The 12,335-nt window shown below is 47.5% G+C and overlaps 1 protein-coding gene across 1 annotated transcript in view; it reads left to right on the forward strand.

The window, feature by feature from the left end:
- The window catches only part of LOC141082292 (uncharacterized), a 987,535-nt gene that overhangs the window by 342,271 nt on the left and 632,929 nt on the right, over window positions 1-12,335 (forward strand). The gene's annotated exons all lie outside the window — the stretch shown is intronic.

Below are 12,335 nucleotides of genomic sequence, written 5' to 3' on the forward strand. Positions count from 1 at the left end.
GTTTTGGGTGGAGGAGAATGTTGTGGTCTAGAGGCAAAATGGTGATCATGGTAATACGGCCGGACTACACCACCGATAAAGCAGCCACAGCCGGTGACTGAGAGGAATCTGTGACTTCTCTGCATTCAGTGGTTACTACTCACCCGGGTAGTCATATGTGGGAATCTCCTCTTTACACCACTCATCACCCCTCACATATGTCTCTGTAGTGTTAATATGGGTCAGATCTTCACCCTGAAACAAATATTGTAAAAGTCACCGACAGATGGAGAAGTCCCATCTATGATCAGCTCTAATCCTGCCATCTCCACCGTTCTCATTACACAAGTATAAAACATATAATACTGGTGGATAAAACAAGACTGAGCACAAGACCTTCACAGCCGTCTACACATCATAGGGGAGATCTCCTGACACCTTCTCTCCATCTACCTGATGATCCTGAGGAGCACTGGGATCTTCTTGTTTACAGTCCTGTGGAAGAAGAGGACGGGGACATCTCTCTGGTGTTGTCCTCTTACTGGATAGATCTGGGGGAAACACATACAGGGACTGAATTCATTCTCTACATACAGATAATTATAGGCCGTGTGTATTTAGTCCTGTCTATTACCTGGTGATGTGAGGGGCTGGGGAACCTCCATTATGACATCATTGTACAGATCTTTGTGTCCTTCTAAATACTCCCACTCCTCCATGGAGAAATAGACAGCGACATCCTGACACCTTATAGGAACCTGACACATACAATGATACCGTCATCCCCCCGATCCCTTCATAGTGTTACTGTATAATGTCCCAGCATTCCCAGCAGTGTCACCTCTCCAGTCAGCAGCTCAATCATCTTGTAGATGATTTCTAGGATCTTCTGGTCATTGATGTCCTCATGGATCAGGGGGTGACGTGGAGGCCCCGTGATTGGGCTCAGGGGTCTTCCCCATCCCTCAGACACAGGGTCCTGACAGCGATCACTAGAGGTCTTCTTCACCACTGTGTAATCCTGGTTATGGAGAGACACATTAATAAATCTCACTCCAGACATTTCCAGAGTCCTCACCTCTCCAGTTCTGTCCATCTGTTATTCCCATAGATAAGAATGATGTAATGTGACGTCATCAGAATCTCTCACCTCTCCAGTGAGACGGAAGAGGATCTCTAGGGTGAGGTGTAACATCCTCTCCGCCATCTTGTCTCTGTCCATATCCATCCTTGATGGGTAAATCAGGAAAATTCTCTTCTGTAGAAGATCTTCACTGTGAGGATCCGATATTGTAGAGACCTGAATGAGAAGAAGATGATCCGATGTAACATCATAAGAATCCGGTGTAATAATACAATTACTGGAGATAATAAGGGAAACATATGAGGAGATTTATTATCTTACAGGGTTTAGTTTTCTTCCCTGACATCTACTAATAAAACCTATATATTTAGGCCCCAGACAACAAGCAGTTTCCTCCTCGGAGTCGGCAGCTGAACATGTTCCTCATAGACTCATCTTCCATAACGCTAATTCTCGTCTCATTACCGACACTGGAATCGGCATTAGCAATACTGCAGGAGAGATTCATTACACGCGACATGAGAAATAACTCCTTCATGATGAGGACGACATCTTCATCTTCTATTGCGGTTCTAGAAACAGATTTGGCCAGAGTCGGTCACTGCCTCCATCCCCACCGGCCGTCTATATGAAGGTTCCCCGTCTTCCCCGCACTGGAATCTTCTCTCACGTTAGATCTCAGCTCTGAGTCACACACAGAAGTTTGAGGTTTTTAGAAAAGATTTTTAGTTTCCAAAAACACAACGGACAGAAATGATCTGATCCCAAAGTCTCCATGTACAGTGATTTATGGGGTTTATTTCTGGCCTTAGGCTTTCCTATATTACAAGGAAAACTCCAGAAAAAGCCGATATTAAAATGTTTCTAAAGAAAATTGGCTCCAACAATTCTTATATGCAAAAAGCAGAAGACACATTTTATAATTTTTAACATGTTAAACATTTATTAAAAATAAATTAATCTTTTTGGGCCCCAGAACATAGATGTACACCGCAGGGACGGCACAGATGAGGCTGCAACAAAAACCCTGGCAGTTTAACCACTTGCTGCTGTGAAAAGCAAACATGGCATCTAAGAAGGTGTGACAGAGTTCGGCTGAATGCCCCCCGCCCCCAAGTACTCGATAGTATGGGGCGGCCTAGTTACTCCGATACTTACATGTCTAATAATGGGGTCTGGGCTGCAATGTATGAAGGTCTATTAGGCCGGGCCAGAGGCAGCGTCCAATAAGTTACCTTATAACGCCCCCATACACATTAGGCTAAAGTTCCATGAAAGCACTGATTTCGGGGGGTTTGGCCGACCATATAATGTATTTGGGGGCCTCCCGACAGATGATGTCAGGGCAGAGAAGGATCTGACATCCTGAATTTCAGAGGATAATCCGTTTGTTCTTCCTGTAGATAATCCTCCTCTAGAGGAGTCTGGAGGCGACTCTCTCATACAGACCACAGGAAAGCTGGAATATTTGTGTGTATGGGGGAGTCGGGAGAGATCGCCGTCTGCAAAATGACCGATCAGCCAACTCTGATCTCATGTGTATAGGGCCGTTAGTATTACACTGACAGGCAGTGATGATACACGGCACTACAGTAGTACAGGGCATCACCGGAGCCATCAGAGGCTTGTATGTTGTATGATCGCACTGATCAGAGGGGTTTAAAAAAGGTTTAAAGTGAAAAAAAAATATCAGTTTCAGCAACAAGAAATATCCATCACTATATGGAAAGCAGAGTCACTGCACAATGTTAGTTACGTCACGTCCATAACTAGTTTATTATACTCTATTATCCTGTACACAGTGGAGTAGATAGAAATCACAGATCACACAGCAATAGCTGGAATTGGACCCTCCAACGTAAAGAAAAAAAATCTCTCCCTCTATCTATATACACTGTTCAAAAAAATAAAGGGAACACTTAAACAACAGAATATAACTCCAAGTAAATCAAACTTCTGTGAAATCAAACTGTCCACTTAGGAAGCAACACTGATTGACAATCAATTTCACATGCTGTTGTGCAAATGGAATAGACAACAGATGGAAATTATTGGCAATTATCAAGACACCCTCAATAAAGGAGTGGTTCTGCAGGTGGGGACCGCATCTCAGTACCAATGCTTTCTGGCTGATGTTTTGGTCACTTTTGAATGTTGGTTGTGCTTTCATACTCGTAGTAGCATGAGACAGACTCTAAAACTGACACAAGTAGCTCAGGTAGTGCACCTTATCCAGGATGGCACATCAATGCGAGCTGTGGCAAGAAGGTTTGCTGTGTCTGTCAGCGCAGTGTCCAGAGGCTGGAGGCGCTACCAGGAGACAGGCCAGTACACCAGGAGATGTGGAGGGGGCCGTATGAGGGCAACAACCCAGCAGCAGGACCACTACCTCCACCTTTGTGCAAGGAGGAACAGGAGGAGCACTGCCAGAGCCCTGCAAAATGATCTTCAGCAGGCCACAAATGTTCATGTGTCTGACTCTGCACAAACGGTTAGAAACTGACTCCATTAGGATGGTCTGAGTGCCCAACATCCACAGATGGGGGTTGTGCTCACAGCCCAACACCGTACAGGGCACTTGGCATTTGCCAGAGAACACCAGGATTGGCAAATTTGCCACTGGTGCCCTGTGCTCTTCACAGATAAAAGCAGGTTCACACTGAGCATATGTGACAGACGTGACAGAGTCTGGAGATGCCATGGAGAGTGATCTGCTGCTTGCAACATCCTTTAGCATGACCGGTTTGGCAGTGGGTCAGTAATGGTGTGGAGTGGCATTTCTTTGGAGGATCACACGATGTTGGGCTTTGAGCACAACCCCCATGCAGACAAAATTGTGCCTGTTATGATTGCGTCACCAAGGAGGAAAACAAAACCAAGCTAAGTCACAGAAAACCAGAGAGGTTGGTAACTAAGCGGATTGCAGACCCCTGATCCTAACCACACAACTAGAAGTAGCCACGGAGCGTACCTACGATGATTCTAGATGCCTCGTCACAGGCGGAGGACTAATTAAGCCTAAAGCAAGACAAGGGGAAATCTAAACTGCCCCAGAGCAGACCCCAAAGGAATAGACAGCCCCCACACATGTATTGATGGTGAGACAAGATGAAAGCACAAACACAGGTAGGAAAATAGACTGAGCAAACGATGGGGCCAAAACTAACTAGACAGGACAGGAAAGGAAAGATACTGTCTGCAATCACGCCAAAAAAAACATGCAAAAATGTCCAACACTTCTGATAGCAAAAAACCTTGAAGTCATTAGACTTCTCCCACTATATCAGCATATTCTGAGAACAGAGCAAAAAAAAGGCCAATCTAATAAGGGACAAAAAGCAAACTGGCACATGCAGTGACATAGGAATGGAAATTCAGCACAGCCCCAGCCGGGGCTGGCTAACCACACAAAAACTGAATAGACCAAACCAAATCAAGTGTGAACAATAGCAGAGAACACTTAGCTTGAGAAGGCAGGAACTGAACTGGAAACTAGAACCTCAGGAGGCAGGAAAAATTCACCAGCATGGGAAGAGGGAGTCGGCTGTCTTAAATCCAGTCTGAGACTCCAGATGTCCAATCCTCATCCTCATTATCAGGTGGCAGGTCTCTGTTAATTAGATCAGCTTCATTACCTCCTGCCACTAGCAGAGGGAGCCCGGAAAGAGAACTCACGACTCCTCTGTCAACACAACCAGCTCCTTCACCAGAAACCAGAGGCAGACCAGAAAATAAGTTCACAACATGTGCCTTTACCTGTAGATAAATTCCCAGTGAGGTGCAATTTCCAAAATGCAATAACTTAAGTGGGGAATTCAGCTCTTTTTGCACTTAAGGGATCTGTATATGGAGTCTACAAACTACAGTGGGGGAAATAAGGATTTGTTACGCTGCCAATTTTGGGGCTAAAGTCACTTTTTTGTGAGAAAAAAAGTAAAATTGTCATTTTTTCCTTCCACATTGCTTAAATTCCTGTCACACTATCCGAATTCAGATATTGTCCTGTCAGAAAGGAGAATACAGGGAGAGAAAGGGTTAATAGGACTCACAGGAGGAACCGGCCCAGAAAGCAGAAGATCCAGGAGTGTCTGCCACATATATGACTGCTCTGTGTGCACACAGGACCTGTGATGAGGTCACAGGAGGGGAGGAGTCAGGGGTCACATGATCAGGGGCCTCAGTGTGTCCAGGACTCAGTGTGCTGGAGCGCTCCCGATAATCAGCTGCATGTGTCGCGCTGTGTGATAGTCACAGCACCTGCATGGAGGGCAACACATGCAGCTGATTATCGGGAGCGCTCCAGGGATCCGGGGTCCCGATGCAGCTATTCGGTAAGCGATATTAGCCAATAACAACTTCTCCGACGATATTCGCTCATCTCTAGTAATAACAGCTCAAAGACATTCACCAAACTTTTCATTAAGTTTAATAGTAAGACCCTATTAAATATTGAGCACCAGCGGGATGAAGCATTGACAGCGGCATGTAAAAGTGTGGGCGCCCCTGGTCGAAATGACTGTTATTGTGAGCAGTAGTAAGATGAAGATGAAATGATCTCTAAAAGGCCGAACCTCTAAGATGACACAAAGCCTTTCCATTTTAGGCAAAAATACTAATAAAAAATACATATATAGACATTTTTACACTTTCATAATTGCTAAAAAGGAAAAAGGGGCGATGCAAAACTTTGGGCACCCTTGGAGATTTGTGTACTGAGATAATTTTGACCAAGATTTCACACCTTAATTAGCTTGTTAGGGTTATGGTGAGATCACATGGTGACCAGGAGCTACAGTCTGAGGAAAGGGCTAAAAAGCCTTCACTAGACCCCTGTACAGCTGTATAATGAGGCCCAGGCTTTATAGTGAAGGGACAGGAGTGAGGGCCTGTGCCCAGGAGCTACAGTCTGAGGAAAGGGCTAAAAAGCCTTCACTAGACCCCTGTACAGCAGTATAATGAGGCTCAGGCTTTATAGTGAAGGGACAGGAGTGAGGGGCTGATCTCAGAAGCTACAGTCTGAGGAAAGGGCTAAAAAGCCTTCACTAGACCCCTGTACAGCTGTATAATGAGGCCCAGGCTTTATAGTGAAGGGACAGGAGTGAGGGCCTGTGCCCAGGAGCTACAGTCTGAGGAAAGGGCTAAAAAGCCTTCACTAGACCCCTGTACAGCAGTATAATGAGGCTCAGGCTTTATAGTGAAGGGACAGGAGTGAGGGGCTGATCTCAGAAGCTACAGTCTGAGGAAAGGGCGAAAAAGCCTTCACTAGACCCCTGTACAGCTGTATAATGAGGCCCAGGCTTTATAGTGAAGGGACAGGAGTGAGGGCCTGTTCCCAGGAGCTACAGTCTGAGGAAAGGGCTAAAAAGCCTTCACTAGACCCCTGTACAGCTGTATAATGAGGCCCAGGCTTTATAGTGAAGGGACAGGAGTGAGGGGCTGATCTCAGAAGCTACAGTCTGAGGAAAGGGCAAAAAAGCCTTCACTAGACCTCTGTACAGCTGTATAATGAGGCCCAGGCTTTATAGTGAAGGGACAGAAATGAGGGCCTGTGCCCAGGATCTACAGACTGAGGAAAGGGCTAAAAGCCTTCACTAGACCCCTGTACAGCTGTATAATGAGGTCCAGGTGAGGCGCCCCTGAGGCTCAGTCGCCACAGAGGTACTGCACCTTCTCCTAAGCTGTAGTGCCCCACTGCCTAGGTAAGCTGGGAACTCCTTTCCACACTACACACCTGCATCCCACACACAGGATAGTTCAGCACTGATCACATTGCGGCTCATGCTTAGAGGGTAGCAGAGCACCTCTGGTGATTCCTTGCTTCTTAACACGTGATGTGCTGGGAGGTGGGTGGAGTGGAGATCCATATAAAAGAGTGGGAAGGTTTAGAATTGCAGGTCAGTCTGACAGGAGGTCAGGCGAGAGGAGTTCAGTTCTGAAGTTAGTTTTGAGTTCAGTTTGAGTTCAGTTTAGAAAGAGTGCTGCAGCTGCCTCAGTGATCTGAGCCAGCTGGCACGGGAAAGAGAAGAGAAGGAGAAAGACGTAGAACTGCAACCTAAGCATCCATAAGAGAGAGAAGGAACAGCGCAGAACGAAGTAGTAGGAGAACAGAGAGGAGTTGTGGGTTGGAAGAGGAACCCTGCCTATAGGTTCTCAGCGCAAGGCCGGGGCCCGGTCCCCGAGGTTGTATGGACACTTATGGTTCTGCAGCAGACACCGGTGGAGTAGTTGGCTGTAAATGCACTACTCCCATTTAAGACTTGGGACACAACAGCAACACGGATAGAGAGCCGGGATCCAGGAGGTCCCTGATCAGGCTACAGTTGTCTGTCATACAAGTAAGGTTCTAGGAACATCTGACAGGAGGAACTTCAGAGTAACCACTGTACTGGAGTTCTTCACACTAAAAGGTGCAATAGAGGAGTCGTTCAGGAAAGGCACATGTTGGCGGAGTGTTGGAGAGGAGAACCCTGACTTGCCCGGGAGGTTGATTGAGTCTCTACCCCAGAGGACACGGCACGGAGGCAGGCACCAGTGGTTACCAAGAACTGTGAGTAAAGCTTTGAAACTTCAAGTCCTGGTGTCCTCCATTCATTCGCCGCTAACACCTTCAGCACTGCTAAATCTGGGTACCAGCATCTATACCATTCTGCGCCTCTCCTCATCCATTGCACCTACACTGCCCTGGGACTACAGCTCCACCTGTGGGGAGCTACACCATCTTTGCTGCACCACACCATCAGTCTCAGTGGATCTGCACGCAGCGTTGGCTCAAAATCTTACTTGCCAAACACCACGGGTGGCGTCACAAACTATCCATACAAACTATAGTATTAACATCACCGCCATTGATATTGGGCCCCCAGGGCCACGGACCGGGTCACTGTTGCTGTGACACATCCCCCTGACACCGGCCCGGTACCGGGTACCCCGCTGCCCTGGGTGTGAGGGCGACCCACAGACTTTATAGTGAAGGGACAGGAGTGAGGCTTGTTCCCAGGAGCTACAGTCTGAGGAAAGGGCTAAAAAGCCTTCTCTAGACCCCTGTACAGCTGTATACTGAGGCCCAGGCTTTATAGTGAAGGGACAGGAGTGAGGGGCTGAACCTAGAAGCTACAGTCTGAGGAAAGGGCTAAAAAGCCTTCACTAGACCCCTGTACAGCTGTATAATGAGGCCCAAGCTTTATAATGAAGGGACAGGAGGGAGGGTGTTGTGAGTTCATTTTCCCCTTCTTCACTGAGGTCTGGGGAACTCCCTATTCTGGTAAAGGAAGGTAATGAGCCTGATTATCAGGCACCTGAGTCTAATGAGGATGACTGGCTGAGTGGAGTCACTGACTGGATATAAGGCTGCCGACGCCCTCCTGCCCTGCGGGTGATTTCTCTGTGGACTCCTAGGACACCAGTCTGATTCCTGCTTCCCTAAAGCTAAGTTTCTGCTTTGCCTGTTTGCATTTATGTTTTGTGTTTGTTTTCCTTGCTTTTTTGGATTCTGCCATTCCCTGCTGGGATGAGCTGAATCTCCTTTTGCCTGTTGCTCTGTCTTCAGAATATTCCTGAGTACTGACATAGCTTTTTGAAGCCTAGCGTCTTCAGGGTCTTTTTCACTGTCAGTCTGTTGGCTCTTATTTTCATAGGGTTTTTTACTGCTTGCAGACAGCAGCCTTCCTGTCCTTTCCTATCTAGGTAGTTTTGGGCCCCGTCTTTGCTCAGTCTATCTTTCTGTCTGTGTTGGTGTTTTCATCTTGCTTCACCGTCATTATATGTTGGGGGCTGCCTACTGCTTTGGGGTCTGCTCTGGGGCAGTTTAGATTTCCCCTTTCTTTCTTTAGGCCTATTTATTTCTCCAGCTGTGATCGAGGGGTCTAGGGCATCGTAGGAACCCCCCACGGCTACTGCTAGTTGTTGTGATAGGATCAGGGGTCTGCAATCCGATAGCTGCCAACCTCTCTGGTTTTCTGGACTTAGCTAGAATTTCTGTTTTTTGCCTCCTACGGTGACTCAATCATAACAGGAGGGCCTGTTCCCAGGAGCTACAGACTGAGGAAAGGGCTAAAAAGCCTTCACTAGACCCCTGTAGAGCTGTATAATGAGGCCCAGGCTTTATAGTGAAGGGACAGGAGTGAGGGCCTGTGCCCAGGAACTACAGTCTGAGGAAAGGGCTAAAAAGCCTTCACTAGACCCCTGTAGAGCTGTATAATGAGGCCCAGGCTTTATAGTGAAGGGACAGGAGTGAGGGTCTGTTCCCAGGAGATACAGTCTGAGGAAAGGACTAAAAAGCCTTCGCTAGACCCCTGTACAGCTGTATAATGAGGCCCAGGGTTTATAGTGAAGGGACAGGAGTGAGGGCCTGTTCCCAGAAGCTACAGTCTGAGAAAAGGGCTAAAAAGCCTTCACTAGACCCCTGTACAGCTGTATAATGAGGCCCAGGCTTTATAGTGAAGGGACAGGAGTGAGGGCCTGTGCCCAGGAACTACAGTCTGAGGAAAGGGCTACAAAGCCTTCACTAGACCCCTGTACAGCTGTATAATGAGGCCCAGGCTTTATAGTGAAGGGACAGGAGTGAGGGCCTGAACCGAGGAGCTACAGACTGAGGAAAGGGCTAAAAAGCCTTCACTAGACCCCTGTACAGCTGTATAATGAGGCCGAGGCTTTATAGTGAAGGGACAGGAGTGAGGGCCTGTTCCCAGGAGCTACAGTCTGAGGAAAGGGCTAAAAAGCCTTCACTAGACCCCTGTACAGCTGTATAATGAGGCCCAGGCTTTATAGTGAAGGGACAGGAGTGAGGGCCTGTGCCCAGGAGCTACAGTCTGAGGAAAGGGCTAAAAAGCCTTCACTAGACCCCTGTACAGCTGTATAATGAGGCCAGGCTTTATAGTGAAGGGACAGGAGTGAGGGCCTGTGCTCAGGAGCTACAGTCTGAGGAAAGGGCTAAAAAGCCTTCACTAGACCCCTGTACAGCTGTATAATGAGGCCCAGGCTTTATAGTGAAGGGACAGGAGTGAGGGCCTGTTCCCAGGAGCTACAGTCTGAGGAAAGGGCTAAAAAGCCTTCACTATACCCCTGTACAGCTGTATAATGAGGCCAGGCTTTATAGTGAAGGGACAGGAGTGAGGGCCTGTTCCCAGGAGCTACAGTCTGAGGAAAGGGCTAAAAAGCCTTCACTAGACCCCTGTACAGCTGTATAATGAGGCCCAGGCTTTATAGTGAAGGGACAGGAGTGAGGGCCTGTTCCCAGGAGCTACAGTCTGAGGAAAGGGCTAAAAAGCCTTCACTAGACCCCTGTACAGCTGTATAATGAGGCCCAGGCTTTATAGTGAAGGGACAGGAGTGAGGGCCTGTGCTCAGGAGCTACAGTCTGAGGAAAGGGCTAAAAAGCCTTCACTAGACCCCTGTACAGCTGTATAATGAGGCCCAGGCTTTATAGTGAAGGGACAGGAGGGAGAAAAGTGGGGAAAGGAGCCAGAAGAGCCGGACTGCCCATCACTAACCTGCAGAGCCGCACTCCACATATATGGCTGCTCTGTGCACAGGACCTGTGATGAGGTCACAGGAGGGGAGGAGTCAGGGGTCACATGATATCCGGAGTGAAGACGCTCCATGGAGCCTTCTCCTCAGTGACATTCCCGCCATTATTCGCCCCTCACTACTGGCTCAATTACCCCGCGCCGCCTTCTCTACACAGTGTTATGTGTGGAATGTAACGTGTGATTTCTCTGGAGGGAAATAGACCCCACACAGGAGGGAATTATCACCGGTTACCGGCCGTCTACTATATGGCGGCATATGATTGTGCTATCGACTCCACACCAGGAGCTAAAATGCCCAAATCTCGGTTATTTCCCCCTTCCGAGTCTGGCTGAGGCCGGGGTCACACTTGGGAGAAACTCGCCCGAGTCTCGCTCCTCAGTGCCCTTGTGGATTAGCCTCTGTAGGGGAAACGACACCGGCTGTCAGGGACAGGGGGCCCCAACATAAATCCAATATTCGTTGTAAGAAAACCCAACCTGATGCCGCCATTCGGGGTAACCAATGCTCCGGCAGTCTGTGACAATGTCAGTAATTATACTTTTCCTCACTGATTGGTAGATTTGTGGTAATTTTCCTGGATGATATAGTGAGTTACTTCCGTCCTCTGGAGGAGCATGCTGAGCATGTCAGACAGGTTCTCCAGGTTCTACGTGACAACTATGTATTTGGTATCCTGGAGAAATGACAATTTGTGGTCCAGCAGGTCCAGTTCTCAGGACATTTGGCTTCTGCATTGGGGTCTCAGATGGACCCCGTTACGGTCCCAGCAGTCCCTTCATTGGTTTTATCCAAGTAACCTGAAAGTGTTACAGAGATTTCTTGTAGTCGAGATACTGAGGAACAAACAAGCGAAAAATAGGGTCTTACCTGATAACCAGATGTAATGAGAGTAGGGGAGTATTACACTCACCTGATGGAGTGGCGCCTTTACACCATGCTCAATGCATAAATCAGCTGCTGCAGGACCCGGGGCCAAAGACCGAGCAGAAGAGCTGATCCGGGTATAATGTGTCTGTACCTGCGCTGCTGATGGAGACGATCGGAGATGGAGATTTTCATTAAAAACGTTTATTCAAATAGGTTTTCAAAGTCAACGCGTTTCACAGTCACGCAGGACGTCTTCCTCAGGACGAAACCTGATAGTGGATAAACATGTGAAGCTTGGAACGTTTTATATGCAGTCTTTATAATATTAATAACAATAATCTTTTTATTTATATAGCGCCAACATATTCCGCAGCGCTTTACAGTTTGCACACATTATCATTGCTGTCCCCAATGGGGCTCACAATCTAAATTCCCTATCAGTATGTCTCTGGAATGAAAAAACACCAACAAAGCACAAAATGTCAAAGTTCATGAGAAAGTCCATCACACAAAGATAAATTATAGTTCATGAAAACAGAACACACTTGCATACAATAATTATATTATAAAGTGCCTATGAATGAAGTGCGGTCACCTAAAAGAATGAATAAAGATATACTGTATCTTTCGGACTATAAGACGCACCCCAAAGTTTCAGAAGAAAAATAGGGCAAAAGTTAATGTGTGAAATGGGGGTCTGTCCCACAGTCTGAATTCAGTAAACCCGGGGGGGATCGGCAGAGCTGGTGGAGCCGGGTCACAGGAGGTGTTCGGTGATCCGGCGATGATCTGACTGATCCCAGGCTGGTGCAGCAGGAGCCTCTGTAACATCTGTAATCTCACTGAGGCCATTTGGAGTAAGGGGGTTTAGTTTATA

Source organism: Dendrobates tinctorius, unplaced genomic scaffold (assembly GCF_039654945.1).
Source record: "Dendrobates tinctorius isolate UK_male_01 unplaced genomic scaffold, ASM3965494v1 ptg000017l, whole genome shotgun sequence".
NCBI classification, from domain to species: domain Eukaryota; kingdom Metazoa; phylum Chordata; class Amphibia; order Anura; family Dendrobatidae; genus Dendrobates; species Dendrobates tinctorius.